The sequence below is a fragment of the Rutidosis leptorrhynchoides genome, chromosome 1 (genome assembly GCF_046630445.1).
Source record: "Rutidosis leptorrhynchoides isolate AG116_Rl617_1_P2 chromosome 1, CSIRO_AGI_Rlap_v1, whole genome shotgun sequence".
Classification (NCBI taxonomy): Eukaryota; Viridiplantae; Streptophyta; class Magnoliopsida; order Asterales; family Asteraceae; genus Rutidosis; species Rutidosis leptorrhynchoides.
The window spans coordinates 704,432,804-704,457,135 of NC_092333.1; positions in this window are offsets into that span (position 1 = coordinate 704,432,804).

The window sequence follows — 24,332 nt, forward strand, 5'->3', positions numbered from 1 at the left end:
TACAGTTTAAAAACACAAAATAGATAGACAACCCAATATTTTAAGAGACCTACCCGGAGACATGATTGATGAAATCTTGTGTAGAGTCGGTCAGAATTCTTCGGCACAACTATTTAAGGCGAGATCAGTTTGTAAGACATTCGAAGAACGTTCCAAGAATGTCTTGGTTTATAAGAGACTTTCGTTTGAAAGATGGGGGATATCACATTGGGAAACCCATAAGTTACGATGTGTTTACTTTGACGCATATATTGCGGGGAACCCAAATGCTATTTTACGCAACGGGTTAAGAAATTATTTTGACTCAATATATCCGAATATTGGACTTCGTGATTTAGAAAAAGCGGCTAACATGCAACATAAAGAAGCATGTTATGCTTACGGATTAGTAATGTTCGCTTCTCACCAAAGTGAGAACAAGAACATCGGGCTACAACTATTAAACCAAACATTTCCACAAGTGACGGAGTCAGTAATTGGGGTAAGAAATGAGGTTTTTAGATTGTTACGGGACTGTTGGACATTACGTAACCCTCGTCCCTTTGACGACGTTACAACACGCTGTCTTATCAACGGCCATAACGGTTATGTTGCACAAGACCAAGGATGGGAAGTAGTCCTAGTAAAACCAGAATGCATGACTTGTTTCTGGACGTATGAATTACGTGTCTTTATTGCCTTTGCTGAACGACTTGTGTATTAGCTAGAATTATCTTCACAACTATCTTGTATCAAAGTTATTGTGTGCTATATTTCATGCTTTATGTAAAATAAGCGGTATTGTAAGTTTGTAAAATATTGTATAAAAGTTTGAACGCGAAATATTATTATAATCAGTTTTTCATATAGAATTGTAGTAGTTGAATTGTATATTAGCTACTAAGTATGAACTTAACGGGTAGGTACTACCCGAATTTAAACTTATAAAACGCTATTATTAAGAAAAAGCTTTTATAAATGAGTTCATATTATGCTACGAAATACTATTAACTACTCTTAATATTCTGTATGATTAACTTGTTCCATTTAACTATTTTGAAGGAAATGGCACCGACTACTCGACACACCGTGAATATGAATGAAGTGGAATTCCGTACTTTTCTAGCTTCAAACATAGCCGCAGTACAGGCTGCGCTACATACCAACAATAACCTTGGATCTAGCAGTACAGGAAATCGTGTAGGATGCACCTACAAAGAATTCACTGCCTGCAAACCTTTGGAATTTGATGGAACCGAAGGACCGATCGGATTGAAACGGTGGACCGAGAAGGTCGAATCGGTGTTTGCCATAAGTAAGTGTACTGAAGAGGACAAAGTGAAGTACGCTACGCATACCTTCACAGGTTCTGCGCTAACATGGTGGAATACTTATCTAGAGCAAGTGGGACAAGACGATGCGTACGCACTACCGTGGTCAGCATTCAAGCACTTGATGAACGAGAAGTACCGTCCCAGAACCGAGGTCAATAAGCTCAAGACAGAACTTAGAGGGTTACGAACGCAAGGATTTGATATTACCACGTATGAAAGACGATTCACAGAATTGTGCCTATTGTGTCCGGGAGCGTTCGAAGATGAGGAAGAGAAGATCGACGCGTTTGTGAAAGGATTACCGGAAAGAATCCAAGAAGATATAAGTTCACACGAGCCCGCCTCCATACAACAGGCATGTAGAATGGCTCACAAACTAGTGAACCAGATTGAAGAAAGAATTAAAGAACAGACTGCTGAAGAGGCCAATGTGAAGCAAGTCAAAAGAAAGTGGGAGGAAAACGGTGATAAGAATCGCCAATACAGCAACAACAGCAATTACAACAATAATCGCAACAATTATCCCAACAATTGCAACTACAACAAACGGCCCAACAACAACAACAACAACAACTACAACAATCATCCTAACAACAATAATAACCGCAACAACAACAACAACAATCAGAAGCAGCTATGCCAAAGGTGTGAAAAGAATCACTCGGGGTTCTGCACCAAATTTTGCAACAAGTGTAAAAGAAATGGTCATAGTGCGACGAAGTGTGAGGTCTACGGACCAGGGGTTAATAGAACGAAAGGAACAAATGATGTCGGAACGAGTAATGGCGGAGCAAGTAGTGTCGGAGCAAGTTATGCCAATGTAGTTTGTTATAAATGTGGAAAACCGGGCCACATTATTAGAAATTGCCCGAACCAGGAGAACACGAATGGACAAGGCCGTGGAAGAGTTTTCAATATTAATGCGGCAGAGGCACAGGAAGACCCGGAGCTTGTTACGGGTACGTTTCTTATTGACAATAAATCTGCTTACGTTTTATTTGATTCGGGTGTGGATAGAAGCTATATGAGTAGAGATTTTTGTGCTAAATTAAGTTGTCCATTGACGCCTTTGGATAGTAAATTTTTACTCGAATTAGCAAATGGTAAATTAATTTCAGCAGATAATATATGTCGGAATCGAGAAATTAAACTGGTTAGCGAAACATTTAAGATTGATTTGATACCAGTAGAGTTAGGGAGTTTTGATGTGATAATCGGTATGGACTGGTTGAAAGAAGTGAAAGCAGAGATCGTTTGTTACAAAAATGCAATTCGCATTATACGAGAAAAAGGAAAACCCTGAATGGTGTACGGAGAAAAGGGCAACACGAAGCTACATATTATTAGTAATTTGAAGGCACAAAAACTAATAAGAAAAGGTTGCTATGCTGTTCTAGCACACGTCGAGAAAGTACAAACTGAAGAAAAGAGCATCAATGATGTTCCCATTGCAAAAGAATTTCCCGATGTATTTCCGAAAGAATTACCGGGATTACCCCCACATCGATCCGTTGAATTTCAAATAGATCTTGTACCAGGAGCTGCACCAATAGCTCGTGCTCCTTACAGACTCGCACTCAGCGAGATGAAAGAACTGCAAAGCCAATTACAAGAACTTTTACAGCATGGTTTCATTCGACCAAGCACATCACCGTGGGGAGCTCCTGTTTTGTTTGTCAAGAAGAAAGATGGTACATTCAGGTTGTGTATCGACTACCGAGAGTTGAACAAACTTACCATCAAGAACCGCTACCCACTACCGAGAATCGACGACTTATTTGATCAACTACAAGGCTCGTCTGTTTATTCAAAGATTGACTTACGTTCCGGGTATCATCAAATGCGGGTGAAAGAAGATGATATTCCAAAGACTGCTTTCAGAACACGTTACGGTCATTACGAGTTTATGGTCATGCCGTTTGGTTTAACTAATGCACCAGCTGTGTTCATGGACCTTATGAACCGAGTGTGTGGACCATACCTTGACAAGTTTGTCATTGTTTTCATTGATGACATACTTATTTACTCAAAGAATGACCAAGAACACGGTGAACATTTGAGAAAGGTGTTAGAAGTATTGAGGAAGGAAGAATTGTACGCTAAGTTTTCAAAGTGTGCATTTTGGTTGGAAGAAGTTCAATTCCTCGGTCACATAGTGAACAAAGAAGGTATTAAGGTGGATCCGGCAAAGATAGAAACTGTTGAAAAGTGGGAAACCCCGAAAACTCCGAAACACATACGCCAGTTTTTAGGACTAGCTGGTTACTACAGAAGGTTCATCCAAGACTTTTCCAGAATAGCAAAACCCTTGACTGCATTAACGCATAAAGGGAAGAAATTTGAATGGAAGGATGAACAAGAGAAAGCGTTTCAGTTATTGAAGAAAAAGCTAACTACGGCACCTATATTGTCATTGCCTGAAGGGAATGATGATTTTGTGATTTATTGTGACGCATCAAAGCAAGGTCTCGGTTGTGTATTAATGCAACGAACGAAGGTGATTGCTTATGCGTCTAGACAATTGAAGATTCACGAACAAAATTATACGACGCATGATTTGGAATTAGGCGCGGTTGTTTTTGCATTAAAGACTTGGAGGCACTACTTATATGGGGTCAAAAGTATTATATATACTGACCACAAAAGTCTTCAACACATATTTAATCAGAAACAACTGAATATGAGGCATCGTAGGTGGATTGAATTATTGAATGATTACGAATTTGAGATTCGTTACCACCCGGGGAAGGCAAATGTGGTAGCCAATGCCTTGAGCAGGAAGGACAGAGAACCCATTCGAGTAAAATCTATGAATATAATGATTCATAATAACATTACTACTCAAATAAAGGAGGCGCAACAAGGAGTTTTAAAAGAGGGAAATTTAAAGGATGAAATACCCAAAGGATCGGAGAAGCATCTTAATATTCGGGAAGACGGAACCCGGTATAGGGCTGAAAGGATTTGGGTACCAAAATTTGGAGATATGAGAGAAATGGTACTTAGAGAAGCTCATAAAACCAGATACTCAATACATCCTGGAACGGGGAAGATGTACAAGGATCTAAAGAAACATTTTTGGTGGCCGGGTATGAAAGTCGATGTTGCTAAATACGTAGGAGAATGTTTGACGTGTTCTAAGGTCAAAGCTGAGCATCAGAAACCATCAGGTCTACTTCAACAACCCGAAATCCCGGAATGGAAATGGGAAAACATTACCATGGATTTCATCACTAAATTGCCAAGGACTGCAAGTGGTTTTGATACTATTTGGGTAATAGTTGATCGTCTCACCAAATCAGCACACTTCCTACCAATAAGAGAAGATGACAAGATGGAGAAGTTAGCACGACTGTATTTGAAGGAAGTCATCTCCAGACATGGAATACCAATCTCTATTATCTCTGATAGGGATGGCAGATTTATTTCAAGATTCTGGCAGACATTACAGCAAGCATTAGGAACTCGTCTAGACATGAGTACTGCCTATCATCCACAAACTGATGGGTAGAGCGAAAGGATGATACAAACGCTTGAAGACATGCTACGAGCATGTGTTATTGATTTCGGAAACAGTTGGGATCGACATCTACCGTTAGCAGAATTTTCCTACAACAACAGCTACCATTCAAGCATTGAGATGGCGCCGTTTGAAGCACTTTATGGTAGAAAGTGCAGGTCTCCGATTTGTTGGAGTGAAGTGGGGGATAGACAGATTACGGGTCCGGAGATTATACAAGAAACTACCGAGAAGATCATCCAAATTCAACAACGGTTGAAAACCGCCCAAAGTCGACAAAAGAGCTACACTGACATTAAAAGAAAAGATATAGAATTTGAAATTGGAGATATGGTCATGCTTAAAGTTGCACCTTGGAAAGGCGTTGTTCGATTTGGTAAACGAGGGAAATTAAATCCAAAGTATATTGGACCATTCAAGATTATTGATCGTGTCGGACCAGTAGCTTACCGACTAGAGTTACCTCAACAACTCGCGGCTGTACATAACACTTTCCACGTCTCGAATTTAAAGAAATGTTTTGCTAAAGAAGATCTCACTATTCCGTTAGATGAAATCCAAATCAACGAAAAACTTCAATTCATCGAAGAACCCGTCGAAATAATGGATCGTGAGGTTAAAAGACTTAAGCAAAACAAGATACCAATTGTTAAGGTTCGATGGAATGCTCGTAGAGGACCCGAGTTCACCTGGGAGCGTGAAGATCAGATGAAGAAGAAATACCCGCATCTATTTCCAGAAGATTCGTCAACACCTTCAACAGCTTAAAATTTCGGGACGAAATTTATTTAACGGGTAGGTACTGTAGTGACCCGAACTTTTCCATGTTTATATATATTAATTGAGATTGATATTTACATGATTAAATGTTTCCAACATGTTAAGCAATCAAACTTGTTAAGACTTGATTAATTGAAATATGTTTCATATAGACAATTGACCACCCAAGTTGATCGGTGATTCACGAACGTTAAAACTTGTAAAAACTATATGATGACATATATATGGATATATATATATATATATAGTTAACATGATACTATGATAAGAAAACATATCATAAAGTATATTAACAATGAACTACATATGTAAAAAAAAGACTACTAACTTAATGATTTTTAAACGAGACATATATGTAACGATTATCGTTGTAAAGACATTTAATGTATATATATCATATTAAGAGATATTCATACATGATAATATCATGATAATATAATAATTTAAAATCTCATTTGATATTATAAACATTGGGTTAACAACATTTAACAAGATCGTTAACCTAAAGGTTTCAAAACAACACTTACATGTAACGACTAACGATGACTTAACGACTCAGTTAAAATGTATATACATGTAGTGTTTTAATATGTATTTATACACTTTTGAAAGACTTCAATACACTTATCAAAATACTTCTACTTAACAAAAATGCTTACAATTACATCCTCGTTCAGTTTCATCAACAATTCTACTCGTATGCACCCGTATTCGTACTCGTACAATACACAGCTTTTAGATGTATGTACTATTGGTATATACACTCTAATTATCAGCTCTTAGCAGCCCATGTGAGTCACCTAACACATGTGGGAACCATCATTTGGCAACTAGCATGAAATATCTCATAAAATTACAAAAATATGAGTAATCATTCATGACTTATTTACATGAAAACAAAATTACATATCCTTTATATCTAATCCATACACCAACGACCAAAAACACCTACAAACACTTTCATTCTTCAATTTTCTTCATATAATTGATCTCTCTCAAGTTCTATCTTCAAGTTCTAAGTGTTCTTCATAAATTCCAAAAGTTCTAGTTTCATAAAATCAAGAATACTTTCAAGTTTGCTAGCTCACTTCCAATCTTGTAAGGCGATCATCCAACCTCAAGAAATCTTTGTTTATTACATTAGGTTATCATTCTAATACAAGGTAATAATCATATTCAAACTTTGGTTCAATTTCTATAACTATAACTATCTTATTTCAAGTGATGATCTTACTTGAACTTGTTTTCGTGTCATGATTCTGCTTCAAGAACTTCGAGCCATCCAAGGATCCATTGAAGCTAGATCCATTTTTCTCTTTTCCAGTAGGTTTATCCAAGGAACTTAAGATAGTAATGATGTTCATAACATCATTCGATTCATACATATAAAGCTATCTTTTTCGAAGGTTTAAACTTGTAATCACTAGAACATAGTTTAGTTAATTCTAAACTTGTTCGCAAACAAAAGTTAATCCTTCTAACTTGACTTTTAAAATCAACTAAACACATTTTCTATATCTATATGATATGCTAACTTAATGATTTAAAACCTTAAAACACGAAAAACACCGTAAAACCGGATTTACGCCGTCGTAGTAACACCGCGGGCTGTTTTGGGTTAGTTAATTAAAAACTATGATAAACTTTGATTTAAAAGTTGTTATTCTTAGAAAATGATTTTTATTATGAACATGAAACTATATCCAAAAATTATGGTTAAACTCAAAGTGGAAGTATGTTTTCTAAAATGGTCATCTAGACGTCGTTCTTTCGACTGAAATGACTACCTTTACAAAAACGACTTGTAACTTATTTTTCCGACTATAAACCTATACTTTTCTGTTTATATTCATAAAATAGAGTTCAATATGAAACCATAGCAATTTGATTCACTCAAAACGGATTTAAAATGAAGAAGTTATGGGTAAAACAAGATTGGATAATTTTTCTCATTTTAGCTACGTGAAAATTGGTAACAAATCTATTCCAACCATAACTTAATCAACTTGTATTGTATATTATGTAATCTTGAGATACCATAGACACGTATACAATGTTTCGACCTATCATGTCGACACATCTATATATATTTCGGAACAACCATAGACACTCTATATGTGAATGTTGGAGTTAGCTATACAGGGTTGAGGTTGATTCCAAAATATATTTAGTTTGAGTTGTGATCAATACTGAGATACGTATACACTGGGTCGTGGATTGATTCAAGATAATATTTATCGATTTATTTCTGTACATCTGACTGTGGACAACTAGTTGTAGGTTACTAACGAGGACAGCTGACTTAATAAACTTAAAACATCAAAATATATTAAAAGTGTTGTAAATATATTTTGAACATACTTTGATATATATGTATATATTGTTATAGGTTTGTGAATCAACCAGTGGCCAAGTCTTACTTCCCGACGAAGTAAAAATCTGTGAAAGTGAGTTATAGTCCCACTTTTAAAATCTAATATTTTTGGGATGAGAATACATGCAGGTTTTATAAATGATTTACAAAATAGACACAAGTACGTGAAACTACATTCTATGGTTGAATTATCGAAATCGAATATGCCCCTTTTTATTAAGTCTGGTAATCTAAGAATTAGGGAACAGACACCCTAATTGACGCGAATCCTAAAGATAGATCTATTGGGCCTAACAAACCCCATCCAAAGTACCGGATGCTTTAGTACTTCGAAATTTATATCATATCCGAAGGGTGTCCCGGAATGATGGGGATATTCTTATATATGCATCTTGTTATTGTCGGTTACCAGGTGTTCACCATATGAATGATTTTTATCTCTATGTATGGGATGTGTATTGAAATATGAAATCTTGTGGTCTATTGTTACGATTTGATATATATAGGTTAAACCTATAACTCACCAACATTTTTGTTGACGTTTAAAGCATGTTTATTCTCAGGTGAATACTAAGAGCTTCCGCTGTTGCATACTAAAATAAGGACAAGATTTGGAGTCCATGTTTGTATGATATTGTGTAAAAACTGCATTCAAGAAACTGATTTCGATGTAACATATTTGTATTGTAAACCATTATGTAATGGTCGTGTGTAAACAGGATATTTTAGATTATCATTATTTGATAATCTACGTAAAGCTTTTTAAACCTTTATTTATGAAATAAAGGTTATGGTTTGTTTTAAAAATGAATGCAGTCTTTGAAAAACGTCTCATATAGAGGTCAAAACCTCGCAACGAAATCAATTAATATGGAACGTTTTTAATCAATAAGAACGGGACATTTCAGAGAATACATGCAGGTTTTATAAATGATTTACAAAATAGACACAAGTACGTGAAACTACATTCTATGGTTGAATTATCGAAATCGAATATGCCTTTTTTATTAAGTCTGGTAGTCTAAGAATTGGGGAACAGACACCCTAATTGACGCGAATCCTAAAGATAGATCTATCGGGCCCAACAAGCCCCATCCAAAGTACCGGATGCTTTAGTACTTCGAAATTTATATCATATCCGAAGGGTGTCCCGGAATGATGGGGATATTCTTATATATGCATCTTGTTAATGTCGGTTACCAGGTGTTCACCATATGAATGACTTTTATCTCTATGTATGGGATGTGTATTGAAATATGAAATCTTGTGGTCTATTATTATGATTTGATATATATAGGTTAAACCTATAACTCACCAACATTTTTGTTGACGTTTTAAGCATGTTTATTCTCAGGTGATTATTAAGAGCTTCCGCTGTCGCATACTTAAATAAGGACGAGATTTGGAGTCCATGTTTGTATGATATTGTGTAAAAACTGCATTCAAGAAACTTATTTTGTTGTAACATATTTGTATTGTAAACCATTATGTAATGGTCGTGTGTAAACAGGATATTTTAGATTATCATTATTTGATAATCTACGTAAAGCTTTTTAAACCTTTATTGATGAAATAAAGGTTATGGTTTGTTTTAAAATGAATGCAGTCTTTGAAAAACGTCTCATATAGAGGTCAAAACCTCGCAACGAAATCAATTAATATGGAACGTTTTTAATCAATAAGAACGGGACATTTCAGTTGGTATCCGAGCGTTGGTCTTAGAGAACCAGAAAATTTGCATTAGTGTGTCTTATCGAGTTTGTTAGGATGCATTAGTGAGTCTGGACTTCGACCATGTTTTCTTTAAAAATGATTGCTTAACATTTTTGTTGGAAACTATATATTTTTAACATATGAATATTATGTGATATATTAATCTCTTAACGTGTTTGATATTATGTGATAGATGTCTACCTCTAGAACAAGTCCCATTGACTCACCTAATAATAATGAAGAGTCAAATGTAAATTGGAATGATTCGTGGACTGATTCACAAGTTCCCGAAGAGGAACCGGAAGAAGAGTCGGAACCGGAAGAAGAATCGGAACCGGAAGAAGAATCGGAACCGGAAGAAGAATCGGAACCGGAAAAAGAAATAGAACCGGTGGGGGAAATAATAAAACGGTTAAGTAAAAGAGAATCCTCAACCAACCGACCAAGGTTAATTATGGTCAATGGTGTTTCCGCCAAGGAAGCAAAATATTGGGAGGATTACCAATTCTCCGATGAATCGGATTCCGACGAGAATTCCGATGATGTTATAGAAATTACCCCAACTGAATTTAAAAAGGCAAAAGAAAATAATAAGGGAAAGGGCATAAAAATAGAGAAATCTAATTCCAACCCCGATGAACTTTATATGTATCGTCAACCTCCGAAGTCCTTAAGTTGTAACAGTGACCCGAGAACCTCTAAACCACCAGGTTTTTCTAAACCAATGTGGAAAATGACGGCTCGTATTAGGGGAACATCATATATCCCTAGAAACTTGGCAAAACGAACCAAAACCGAAGAAGAAGAAACAAGCGAGTCGGAATAAGATAGTTGTATTCGTGTGGTGTAATATATGTAATATAGTGTGCTTATGCTTTATGATATATGTAAAAATTGCTTGTATTAATAAGTATTTTTTTTATGAATCTAACTCTTGTCTATTTTACAGTATAAAAACACAAAATGGATAGACAACCCAATATTTTAAGAGACCTACCTGGAGACATGATTGATGAAATCTTGTCTAGAGTTGGTCAGAATTCTTTGGCACAACTATTTAAGGCGAGATCAGTTTGTAAGACATTCGAAGAACGTTCTAAGAATGCCTTGGTTTATAAAAGGCTTTCGTTCGAAAGATGGGGGATATCACATTGGGAAATCCATAAGTTACGATGTGTTTACTTTGACGCATATATTGCGGGGAACCCAAATGCTATTTTACGCAATGGGTTAAGAAATTATTTTGACTCAATATATCCGAATATTGGACTTCGTGATTTAGAAAAAGCGGCTAACATGCAACATAAAGAAGCATGTTATGCTTACGGATTAGTAATGTTCGCTTCTCACCAAAGTGAGAACAAGAACATCGGGCTACAACTATTAAACAAAACGTTCCCACAAGTGACGGAGTCAGTAATTGGGGTAAGAAATGAGGTTTTTAGATTGTTACGGGACTGTTGGACATTACGTAACCCTCGTCCCTTTGACGACGTTACAACACGCTGTCTTATCAACGGCCATAACGGTTATGTTCCACAAGACCAAGGATGGGAAGTAATTCTAGTAAAACCAGAATGCATGACTTGTTTCTGGACGTATGAATTACGTGTCTTTATTGCCTTTGCTGAACGACTTGTGTACTAGCTAGAATTATCTTCACAACTATCTTGTATCAAAGTTATTGTGTGCTATATTTCATGGTTTATGTAAAATAAGCGGTATTGTAAGTTTGTAAAATATTGTATAAAAGTTTGAACGCGAAATATTATTATAATCAGTTTTTCATATAGAATTGTAGTAGTTGAATTGTATATTAGCTATTAAGTATGAACTTAATGGGTAGGTACTACCCGAATTTAAACTTATAAAACGCTAATATGAAGAAAAAGCTTTTATAAATGAGTTCATATTATGCTACGAAATACTATTAACTACTCTTAATATTCTGTATGATTAACTTGTTCCATTTGATTATTTTGAAGGAAATGGCATCGACTACTCGACACACCGTGAATATGAATGAAGAGGAATTCCGTACTTTTCTAGCTTCAAACATAGCCGCAGTACAGGCTGCGCTACATACCAACAATAACCTTGGATCTAGTAGTACAGGAAATCGTGTAGGATGCACCTACAAAGAATTCACTGCCTGCAAACCTTTGGAATTTGATGGAACCGAAGGACCGATCGGATTGAAACGGTGGACCGAGAAGGTCGAATCGGTGTTTGCCATAAGTAAGTGTACTGAAGAGGACAAAGTGAAGTACGCTACGCATACCTTCATAGGTTCTGCATTAACATGGTGGAATTCCTATCTAGAGCAAGTGGGACAAGACGATGTGTACGCACTACCGTGGTCAGCATTCAAGCACTTGATGAACGAGAAGTACTGTCCCAGAACCAAGGTCAATAAGCTCAAGACAGAACTTGGAGGGTTACGAACCCAAGGATTTGATATTACCACGTACGAAAGACGATTCACAGAATTGTGCCTATTGTGTCCGGGAGCATTCGAAGATGAGGAAGGGAAGATCGACGCGTTTGTGAAAGGATTACCGAAAAGAATCCAAGAAGATATAAGTTCACACGAGCCCGCCTCCATACAACAGGCATGTAGAATGGCTCACAAACTAGTGAACCAGATTGAAGAAAGAATTAAAGAACAGACTGCTGAAGAGGCCAATGTGAAGCAAGTCAAAAGAAAGTGGGAGGAAAACGGTGATAAGAATCACCAATACAACAACAGCAATTACAACAATAATCGCAACAATTATCCCAACAATCGCAACATCAATCGCAACTACAATAAACGGCCCAACAACAACAACAACAACAACAACAACAGCAACTACAACAATCATCCCAACAACAATAATAACCGCAACAACAACAACAATCAGAAGCAGCTATGCCAAAGGTGTGAAAAGTATCACTCGGGGTTCTGCACCAAATTTTGCAACAAGTGTAAAAGAAATGGTCATAGCGCGGCGAAGTGTGAGGTCTACGGACCAGGAGTTAATAGAACGAAAGGAACAAATGGTGTCGGAATGAGTAATGGCAGAGCAAGTAGTGTCGGAGCAAGTTATGCTAATGTAGTTTGTTATAAATGTGGAAAACCGGGCCACATTATTAGAAATTGCCCGAACCAGGAGAACACGAATGGACAAGGCCGCGGAAGAGTTTTCAATATTAATGCGGCAGAGGCACAGGATGACCCGGAGCTTGTTACGGGTACGTTTCTTATTGACAATAAATCTGCTTACGTTTTATTTGATTCGGGTGGGCATAGAAGCTATATGAGTAGAGATTTTTGTGCTAAATTAAGTTGTCCATTGACGCCTTTGGATAGTAAATTTTTACTCGAATTAGCAAATGGTAAATTAATTTCAGCAGATAATATATGTCGGAATCGAGAAATTAAACTGATTAGCGAAACATTTAAGATTGATTTGTTACCAGTAGAGTTAGGGAGTTTTGATGTGATAATCGGTATGGACTGGTTGAAAGAAGTGAAAGCAGAGATCGTTTGTTACAAAAATGCAATTCGCATTATACGAGAAAAAGGAAAACCCTTAATGGTGTACGGAGAAAAGGGCAACACGAAGCTACATCTTATTAGTAATTTGAAGGCACAAAAACTAATAAGAAAAGGTTGCTATGGTGTTCTAGCACACATCGAGAAAGTACAAACTGAAGAAAAGAGCATCAATGATGTTCCCATTGCAAAAGAATTTCCCGATGTATTTCCGAAAGAATTACCGGGATTACCCCCACATCGATCCGTTGAGTTTCAAATAGATATTGTACCAGGAGCTGCACCAATAGCTCGTGCTCCTTACAGACTCGCACCCAGTGAGATGAAAGAACTGTAAAGCCAATTACAAGAACTTTTAGAGCGTGGTTTCATTCGACCAAGCACATCACCGTGGGGAGCTCCTGTTTTGTTTGTCAAGAAGAAAGATGGTACATTCAGGTTGTGTATCGACTACCGAGAGTTGAACAAACTTACCACCAAGAACCACTACCCACTACCGAGAATCGACGACTTATTTGATCAACTACAAGGCTCATCTGTTTATTCAAAGATTGACTTACGTTCCGGGTATCATCAAATGCGGGTGAAAGAAGATGATATTCCAAAGACTGCTTTCAGAACACGTTACGGTCATTACGAGTTTATGGTCATGCCGTTTGGTTTAACTAATGCACCAGCTGTGTTCATGGACCTTATGAACCGAGTGTGTGGACCATACCTTGACAAGTTTGTCATAGTTTTCATTGATGACATACTTATTTACTCAAAGAATGACCAAGAACACGGTGAACATTTGAGAAAGGTGTTAGAAGTATTGAGGAAGGAAGAATTGTACGCTAAATTTTCAAAGTGTGCATTTTGGTTGGAAGAAGTTCAATTCCTCGGTCACATAGTGAACAAAAAAGGTATTAAGGTAGATCCGGCAAAGATAGAAACTGTTGAAAAGTGGGAAACCCCGAAAACTCCGAAACACATACGCCAGTTTTTAGGACTAGCTGGTTACTACAGAAGGTTCATCCAAGACTTTTCCAGAATAGCAAAACCCTTGAATGCATTAACGCATAAAGGGAAGAAATTTGAATGGAATGATGAATAAGAGAAAGCGTTTCAGTTATTGAAGAAAAAGCTAACTACGGCACCTATATTGTCATTGCCTGAAGGGAATGATGATTTTGTGATTTATTGTGACGCATCAAAGCAAGGTCTCGGTTGTGTATTAATGCAACGAACGAAGGTGATTGCTTATGCGTCTAGACAATTGAAGATTCACGAACAAAATTATACGACGCATGATTTGGAATTAGGAGCGGTTGTTTTTGCATTAAAGACTTGGAGGCACTACTTATATGGGGTCAAAAGTATTATATATACCGACCACAAAAGTCTTCAACACATATTTAATCAGAAACAACTGAATATGAGGCAGCGTAGGTGGATTGAATTGTTGAATGATTACGACTTTGAGATTCGTTACCACCCGGGGAAGGCAAATGTGGTAGCCGATGCCTTGAGCAGGAAGGACAGAGAACCCATTCGAGTAAAATCTATGAATATAATGATTCATAATAACCTTACTACTCAAATAAAGGAGGCGCAACAAGGAGTTTTAAAAGAGGGAAATTTAAAGGATGAAATACCCAAAGGATCGGAGAAGCATCTTAATATTCAGGAAGACGGAACCCGGTATAGGGCTGAAAGGATTTGGGTACCAAAATTTGGAGATATGAGAGAAATGGTACTTAGAGAAGCTCATAAAACCAGATACTCAATACATCCTAGAACGGGGAAGATGTACAAGGATCTCAAGAAACATTTTTGGTGGCCGGGTATGAAAGCCGATGTTGCTAAATACGTAGGAGAATGTTTGACGTGTTCTAAGGTCAAAGCTGAGCATCAGAAACCATCAGGTCTACTTCAACAACCCGAAATCTCGGAATGGAAATGGGAAAACATTACCATGGATTTCATCACTAAATTGCCAAGGACTGCAAGTGGTTTTGATACTATTTGGGTAATAGTTGATCGTCTCACCAAATCAGCACACTTCCTGCCAATAAGAGAAGATGACAAGATGGAGAAGTTAGCACGACTGTATTTGAAGGAAGTCGTCTCCAGACATGGAATACCAATCTCTATTATCTCTGATAGGGATGGCAGATTTATTTCAAGATTCTGGCAGACATTACAGCAAGCATTAGGAACTCGTCTAGACATGAGTACTGCCTATCATCCACAAACTGATGGGCAGAGCGAAAGGACGATACAAACGCTTGAAGACATGCTACGAGCATGTGTTATTGATTTCGGAAACAGTTGGGATCGACATCTACCGTTAGCAGAATTTTCCTACAACAACAGCTACCATTCAAGCATTGAGATGGCGCCGTTTGAAGCACTTTATGGTAGAAAGTGCAGGTCTCCGATTTGTTGGAGTGAAGTGGGGGATAGACAGATTACGGGTCCGGAGATAATACAAGAAACTACCGAGAAGATCATCCAAATTCAACAACGGTTGAAAACCGCCCAAAGTCGACAAAAGAGCTACGCTGACATTAAAAGAAAAGATATAGAATTTGAAATTGGAGAGATGGTAATGCTTAAAGTTGCACCTTGGAAAGGCGTTGTTCGATTTGGTAAACGAGGGAAATTAAATCCAAGGTATATTGGACCATTCAAGATTATTGATCGTGACGGACCAGTAGCTTACCGACTTGATTTACCTCAACAACTCGCGGCTGTACATAACACTTTCCACGTCTCGAATTTGAAGAAATGTTTTGCTAAAGAAGATCTCACTATTCCGTTAGATGAAATCCAAATCAACGAAAAACTTCAATTCATCGAAGAACCCGTCGAAATAATGGATCGTGAGGTTAAAAGACTTAAGCAAAACAAGATACCAATTGTTAAGGTTCAATGGAATGCTCGTAGAGGACCCGAGTTCACCTGGGAGAGTGAAGATCAGATGAAGAAGAAATACCCGCATCTATTTCCAGAAGATTCGTCAACACCTTCAACAGCTTAAAATTTCGGGACGAAATTTATTTAACGGGTAGGTACTGTAGTGACCCGAACTTTTCCATGTTTATATATATTAATTGAGATTGATATTTACATGATTAAATGTTTCCAACATGTTAAGCAATCAAACTTGTTAAGACTTGATTAATTGAAATATGTTTCATATAGACAATTGACCACCCAAGTTGACCGGTGATTCACGAACGTTAAAACTTGTAAAAACTATATGATGACATATATATGGATATATATATAGTTAACATGATACTATGATAAGTAAACATATCATTAAGTATATTAACAATGAACTACATATGTAAAAACAAGACTACTAACTTAATGATTTTTAAACGAGACATATATGTAACGATTATCGTTGTAAAGACATTTAATGTATATATATCATATTAAGGGATATTCATACATGATAATATCATGATAATATAATAATTTAAAATCTCATTTGATATTATAAACATTGGGTTAACAACATTTAACAAGATCGTTAACCTAAAGGTTTCAAAACAACACTTACATGTAACGACTAACGATGACTTAACGACTCAGTTAAAATGTATATACATGTAGTGTTTTAATATGTATTTATACACTTTTGAAAGACTTCAATACACTTATCAAAATACTTCTACTTAACAAAAATGCTTACAATTACATCCTCGTTCAGTTTCATCAACAATTCTACTCGTATGCACCCGTATTCGTACTCGTACAATACACAGCTTTTAGATGTATGTACTATTGGTATATACACTCCAATTATCAGCTCTTAGCAGCCCATGTGAGTCACCTAACACATGTGGGAACCATCATTTGGCAACTAGCATGAAATATCTCATAAAATTACAAAAATATGAGTAATCATTCATGACTTATTTACATGAAAACAAAATTACATATCCTTTATATCTAATCCATACACCAACGACCAAAAACACCTACAAACACTTTAATTCTTCAATTTTCTTCATCTAATTGATCTCTCTCAAGTTCTATCTTCAAGTTCTAAGTGTTCTTCATATATTTTACAAGTTCTAGTTACATAAAATCAAGAATACTTTCAAGTTTGCTAGCTCACTTCCAATCTTGTAAGGTGATCATCCAACCTCAAGAAATCTTTGTTTCTTACAGTAGGTTATAATTCTAATACAAGGTAATAATCATATTCAAACTTTGGTTCAATTTCTAAAACTATAACAATCTTATTTCAAGTGATGATCTTACTTGAACTTGTTTCGTGTCATGATTCTGCTTCAAGAACTTCGAGCCATCCAAGGATCCGTTGAAGCTAGATCCATTTTTCTCTTTTCCAGTAGGTTTATCCAAGGAACTTAAGGTAGTAATGATGTTCATAACATCATTCGATTCATACATATAAAGCTATCTTATTCGAAAGTTTAAACTTGTAATCACTAGAACATAGTTTAGTTAATTCTAAACTTGTTCGCAAACAAAAGTTAATCCTTCTAACTTGACTTTTAAAATCAACTAAACACATGTTCTATATCTATATGATATGCTAACTAAATGATTTAAAACCTGGAAACACGAAAAACACCGTAAAACCGGATTTACGCCGTCGTAGTAACACCGCGGGCTGTTTTGGGTTAGTTAATTAAAAACTATGATAAACTTTGATTTAAAAGTTGTTATTCTGAGAAGATGATTTTTATTATGAACATGAAACTATATCCAAAAATTATGGTTAAACTCAAAGTGGAAGTATGTTTTCTAAAATGGTTATCTAGACGTCGTTCTTTCGACTGAAATGACTACCTTTACAAAAACGACTTGTAACTTATTTTTCTGACTATAAACCTATACTTTTTCTGTTTAGATTCATAAAATAGAGTTCAATATGAAACCATAGCAATTTGATTCACTCAAAACGGATTTAAAATGAAGAAGTTATGGGTAAAACAAGATTGGATAATTTTTCTCATTTTAGCTACGTGAAAATTGGTAACAAATCTATTCCAACTATAACTTAATCAACTTGTATTGTATATTATGTAATCTTGAGATACCATAGACACGTATACAATGTTTCGACCTGTCATGTCGACACATCTATATATATTTCGGAACAACCATAGACACTCTATATGTGAATGTTGGAGTTAGCTATACAGGGTTGAGGTTGATTCCAAAATATATATAGTTTGAGTTGTGATCAATACTGAGATACGTATACACTGGGTCGTGGATTGATTCAAGATAATATTTATCGATTTATTTCTGTACATCTAACTGTGGACAACTAGTTGTAGGTTACTAACGAGGACAGCTGACTTAATAAACTTAAAACATCAAAATATATTAAAAGTGTTGTAAATATATTTTGAACATACTTTGATATATATGTATATATTGTTATAGGTTCGTGAATCAACCAGTGGCCAAGTCTTACTTCCCGACGAAGTAAAAATCTGTGAAAGTGAGTTATAGTCCCACTTTTAAAATCTAATATTTTTGGGATGAGAATACATGCAGGTTTTATAAATGATTTACAAAATAGACACAAGTACGTGAAACTACATTCTATGGTTGAATTATCGAAATCGAATATGCCTTTTTTTATTAAGTCTGGTAATCTAAGAATTAGGGAACAGACACCCTAATTGACGCGAATCCTAAAGATAGATCTATCGGGCCCAACAAGCCCCATCCAAAGTACCGGATGCTTTAGTACTTCGAAATTTATATCATAACCGAAGGGTGTCCCGGAATGATGGGGATATTCTTATATATGCATCTTGTTAATGTCGGTTACCAGGTGTTCACCATATGAATGACTTTTATCTCTATGTATGGGATGTGTATTGAAATATGAAATCTTGTGGTCTATTATTATGATTTGATATATATAGGTTAAACCTATAACTCACCAACATTTTTGTTGACGTTTTAAGCATGTTTATTCTCAGGTGATTATTAAGAGCTTCCGCTGTCGCATACTTAAATAAGGACGAGATTTGGAGTCCATGTTTGTATGATATTGTGTAAAAACTGCATTCAAGAAACTTATTTTGTTGTAACATATTTGTATTGTAAACCATTATGTAATGGTCGTGTGTAAACAGGATATTTTAGATTATCATTATTTGATAATCTACGTAAAGCTTTTTAAACCTTTATTGATGAAATAAAGGTTATGGTTTGTTTTAAAATGAATGCAGTCTTTGAAAAACGTCTCATATAGAGGTCAAAACCTCGCAACGAAATCAATTAATATGGAACGTTTTTAATCAATAAGAACGGGACATTTCAATGGGCATCATTCCAACTTGCACCAAATCAATACACTTTAAGTATTTGATTATTTCTTTCTTTCTTACCCTTGTTTGAGAGTTGTATTAGTTAAATACTTTGGAGAGTGTAGTTGGCTTAAGAGAGTTGTCTATATCATTGTAACAATTTGTGATATAGTGTATTTCTCTCTTTGGAGGCCCATGATTTTTCTCCTGTTTTGAAGTTTCCACGTTAAATTCTTGTGTTGTGAATTTTTCTTATTTCTTTACTATTTTTTAATTGGGCATTTGTTGGGAATTAGTGAGACCATAATTACCCAACAATACCTCAATTTAAGAAGGGCCAAAGCCCTCTTTTACCCGCAAGACGTTTCGAGCAAGAATTGAAGATAATCTTTTATTCAAATAGATTAAAGGATTCATTTCAATTTTATTTTAACAAGTTTTCGGTTAGTCGCGCGTTGCGGCGGGGTAATTTAAAAAAAATTCTTTGCCAAGTCTCGAACTTGAGAGCAACAGCTAACAGACTCTCGCACCAGGCCACCTATGCACTTGTGTTGGATTTTACAACTGTTGATATATACTAGTTAAACGTACAAAATTATGGGAGTGCCAGTAAATCAAATAAAAAATGAAACAACCCTCAATTATAGAAATGTTTACACTAATACTCCCGTATCTCATATCAATAATCATGTTTCGACTATGTTTGTCGTTTTTTCTAACTTTGATCTTAATTTTTTTTCTTAAATATTATTTGATAAAATTTATATCAATAAATAAAGTTTTAAATATATTTTCACTGGTATAACTTTCATTAGATATTATATAGACACAAAAAAAAAAAAAAAAAAGTAGAAGTTAAAAAGAAAAGTCTTTTAAAATTAAAATATGACTATATCTTTTTCTTTTTTGAACAACAAGTAGAATTTAAAACATGATATTAATATAGCATGGAGGTAGTAGCCTGCCTCTCTTAACAAGAGGTTGGGAGTTCGACTCTCATGAGGTGTAGCACTGTGTACAAGGTTGCTCCTTAAATCTTGAATTCCCCCCAAGGGTGCCTTCCGCACATCGTGTTGGGGGCAGTGGGGAAATGGGGTTTTCCTTCCATTCCCTCAGATTGAGCCGGGTTTTCTCCTGAGCAGCAGTTGGGGGCGAGTTATGCAACTGCGAGAGATGAACATGTGAGTGGTTTAGTCATCATGGAATGATTCCAAACTGCTGTTCAAAAAGAAAATATATATAATATATAAATAATTATATAAATTAAATATATTATATATATTATATAAAATTATGTCAACAAACAAGAAGTTAAACGATTGTGAGCTGGTTCCAGTTGTCCATGCGATCGCATGGCTGAAGGGCATAGAACCCATGTGATCACATGGGGTTCAGCCTCATCAAACATCTATATAACTCGATCATTTTCTGGTTCACAAACACACACATATCTATCCATTTATCTCTGTATTATTATTATAATTTATATTATTATTATTATTATTATTATTATTATTATTATTATTATTATTATTATTATTATTATTTTTAATCTTAATATTATTATTAGTAGTATTAATATTATACATAAAATACTACGACGAGGTCATGAGCGTGTCACTTTCAAAAATGGTTTTCGAGCGGGATAGAGCTAAGGAAATTATGGGTTATAGCTATGGAGGTTATGGGTAATGTTCGTGGGTATTTTTTGCAAGTCAAACCTAGTGTTTATCATCTCTGTTGCGTCTACATACTTTCCTGCAATATTGAATCACAATATTGATACGTGAGCATTCATATCTTATCTTTTATATATTAATAAGTGTATCCATATCTAATGCTCGAGTATATATGTTCATGCATGCTTTTATGCTCAATTTCGTCATTAGATAGTTTATGATGAATCACGAATTAAATACATATATTACTGATAAAAGGTATATGATATTCATGTCGTTGGAAAGCTGGCGAAAAATCAATAACTTTTCATTTAGAAATCGCGTAATTTCGGTGAACGAATTAAAAGATATGATCAACTGAATTATGATTGACGTTAATTGAAATTGCTTTTGAATCTGCAATTGATATTTAAACAACTTGTTTATAAGATTGATAAAGTGAATTTTTAAATATTACCAGCCGAGTAAATGAGTCCTTATATAAGGCACGTCTCGTTTTGTTGAACAATTGTCAAAATGGACTTTTTGAAATAACTTTTGATAACTTTTGTATGTCGATCTCGAACATTAGGATTGTGATACACTATGACCTGACCTAGCTTGATAGACATTTATTGACCAACATATGTTCTCTAGGTTGAGATCTACGGTTATTTGATATTCTGAGTTTCGGTCACATTTTGGTGAACAACTTTATGTGCTGCTAAGGTGAGTTTATAGATCCCTTTTTAATTACTTTTTCAATTTATATTTTTGGGCTGAAAATACATGCACTTTATTTTAAACGCATTGGATACAAGTACATACTAAATTCTACACCGAGTTTGAACTGAAAATCCCTTAGCTTTGGTAACTAGTAACTGCCGGTTATAAGAACTGGTGGGCGCGAGTAGTTATATATGGATTCATAGGGCTTGACATCCCCGTCCATTCCAGGTATAGAGACCCTAGCCTGAACTATAAAACAGACGTATGCTATTTGAGTTTAGTACATGTTGGATTGCATGTATTGTACATGTTGGTTGCATGTATGTTAAAACATGGGTACTTATTATATAGACGTTAAAGTTTAGTTACCAGGGTGCTCAATCTTGTAGAATATTTTGATAAACGTTTCTGGATGAAATAACTGAAATCTTGTGATCCACCTTTATATACAGATTATACGAAACATTAAAACTATGAACTCACCAACCTTTGTGTTGACACTTGTTAGCATGTTTATTCTCAGGTTCCTAGAAGTCTTCCACTGTTTGCTTATATGTTAGACAAGCTTTGTGCATGGAGTCATACATGCTTTATTCGAGAAAACATTGCATTCACAAATCATCACCATCTATCTTATTTTGACTGCATTGTCAACGGAAGTATTATTGTAAACTATTATATTACGATGATTGTCTATATGTAGAAATCATTAGATGTCAAAAAACTTTGATTTAAATATTCATTTATGGTGTGCCTTTTCAAAAGAATGCAATGTTTACAAAACGTATCATATAGAGGTCAAATACCTCGCAATGAAATCGATGAATGACGTGTTTGTCCATATGGATTTGGAGCGATCGTCACAGTTGGTATCAGAGTGTTGGTCCTAGCGAACCAGGTCTTGCATGAGTGTGTCTAACTGATAGTTGTTAGGATGCATTAGTAAGTCTGGACTTCGACTGTGCCTGCATGTCAAAAGTTTTGCTTATCATCTCTTGTCGAAAATTACCTGTCTATCATCTTAAGTCTAAACGCGTCTTATTGCATTGATTGCATAGATAGTGTATAGACAAAATTCATATCTTGGCATATCTATTACAGTAAACTTTGCCTGACATCTTCCGTAAAATCCTCCGTAACCTATGGGATTCTAGTATTATAAATACATATGTAAACTCTGTATTGAGGAGTACCAAATTAGTCCTATAATCTATTTCATTCCAAAAATCTTTTCCTTGATTACACAAAATGGATCCTGTATCTAGTTCAAATTCCTTAGATTCCGACAGCTATTCCGATATGGATTTCCACTCGAGCTCCTAAAGCAGCGTAACCGGAATGGATCAACCAATTAGCCATCATCTATTCTGGATGAATTGGGGATGGGTTCGTAATCTACTTAATCATTGGAGACAGGAAGAAGGTGATCCCTTCCATTCACCACATTCACCTCTTGGAGAAGAACCCGAAGCACTTACCGGCGAACCTGTTCGAAACACCATTTTCTCTCTCATTTCCAGAGTATCTCATCATGATTATATACTATCCCATATTCTAAATCTTTATTATCCGATCGTCCGAACCACCGATCATCCGGGTATAATAGAAGAAGTCAACGAGCTTCGTGCTCGAGTATTGACTTTGGAGAACATGATGCGCAACTTGCAGGCATCACAAGCACCACCAGCATCAGCGGCAACAGTACCACCGAAAACAACACCAACAGTACCATTACCACCACCAACAACATCCCCATCACACGCCTCAACATCACAATCTGTACCTCGGATATCAACATCATACGCACCATAGATACCAAGGAGTACCAACAGCAACAAACGATGAAGTATGGATTCATAACTTCATCGGAGAAACATTCTACGGTGATTATGTAATTTCTAAAGTTTAGAGATTATCTATTCTAGCCTTAACCATAAATCAGATAGAGTAGTAACCCTAATCAGAATGGTGTATGATTTACAAGCTAGACTTGTTATATCACAACATCAACAACACCGTCAGTATCATCAGCACCGTCAGTACCGTCAGCATCATCAACACCAGCAGCATCTATTACATCACAAGCTCTGCCAGTTCAAGAAAGCACCGTGGACATCATTACGAGTCAACAACGAGTATATTGTATCAATGAGTTATGAAGTATTAACTCAATTCCTCTAAATAATTTATATGTATATCTTATATATATAAATTTTAAAACCATAATAAATCTTTTCGTACTAAGCTATTATGTATGATTTGAAAAAGGGTAAATATTACTCGGTTAAATTCATATTACTAATATGCTATGATGTACATCCTTCGATAACAATTTAACCTTCGTTAACTACAATCTCTGTTTCAACTCAATGAATTCCATTTCATAATAAACTAAGTGTATTATTCCATTA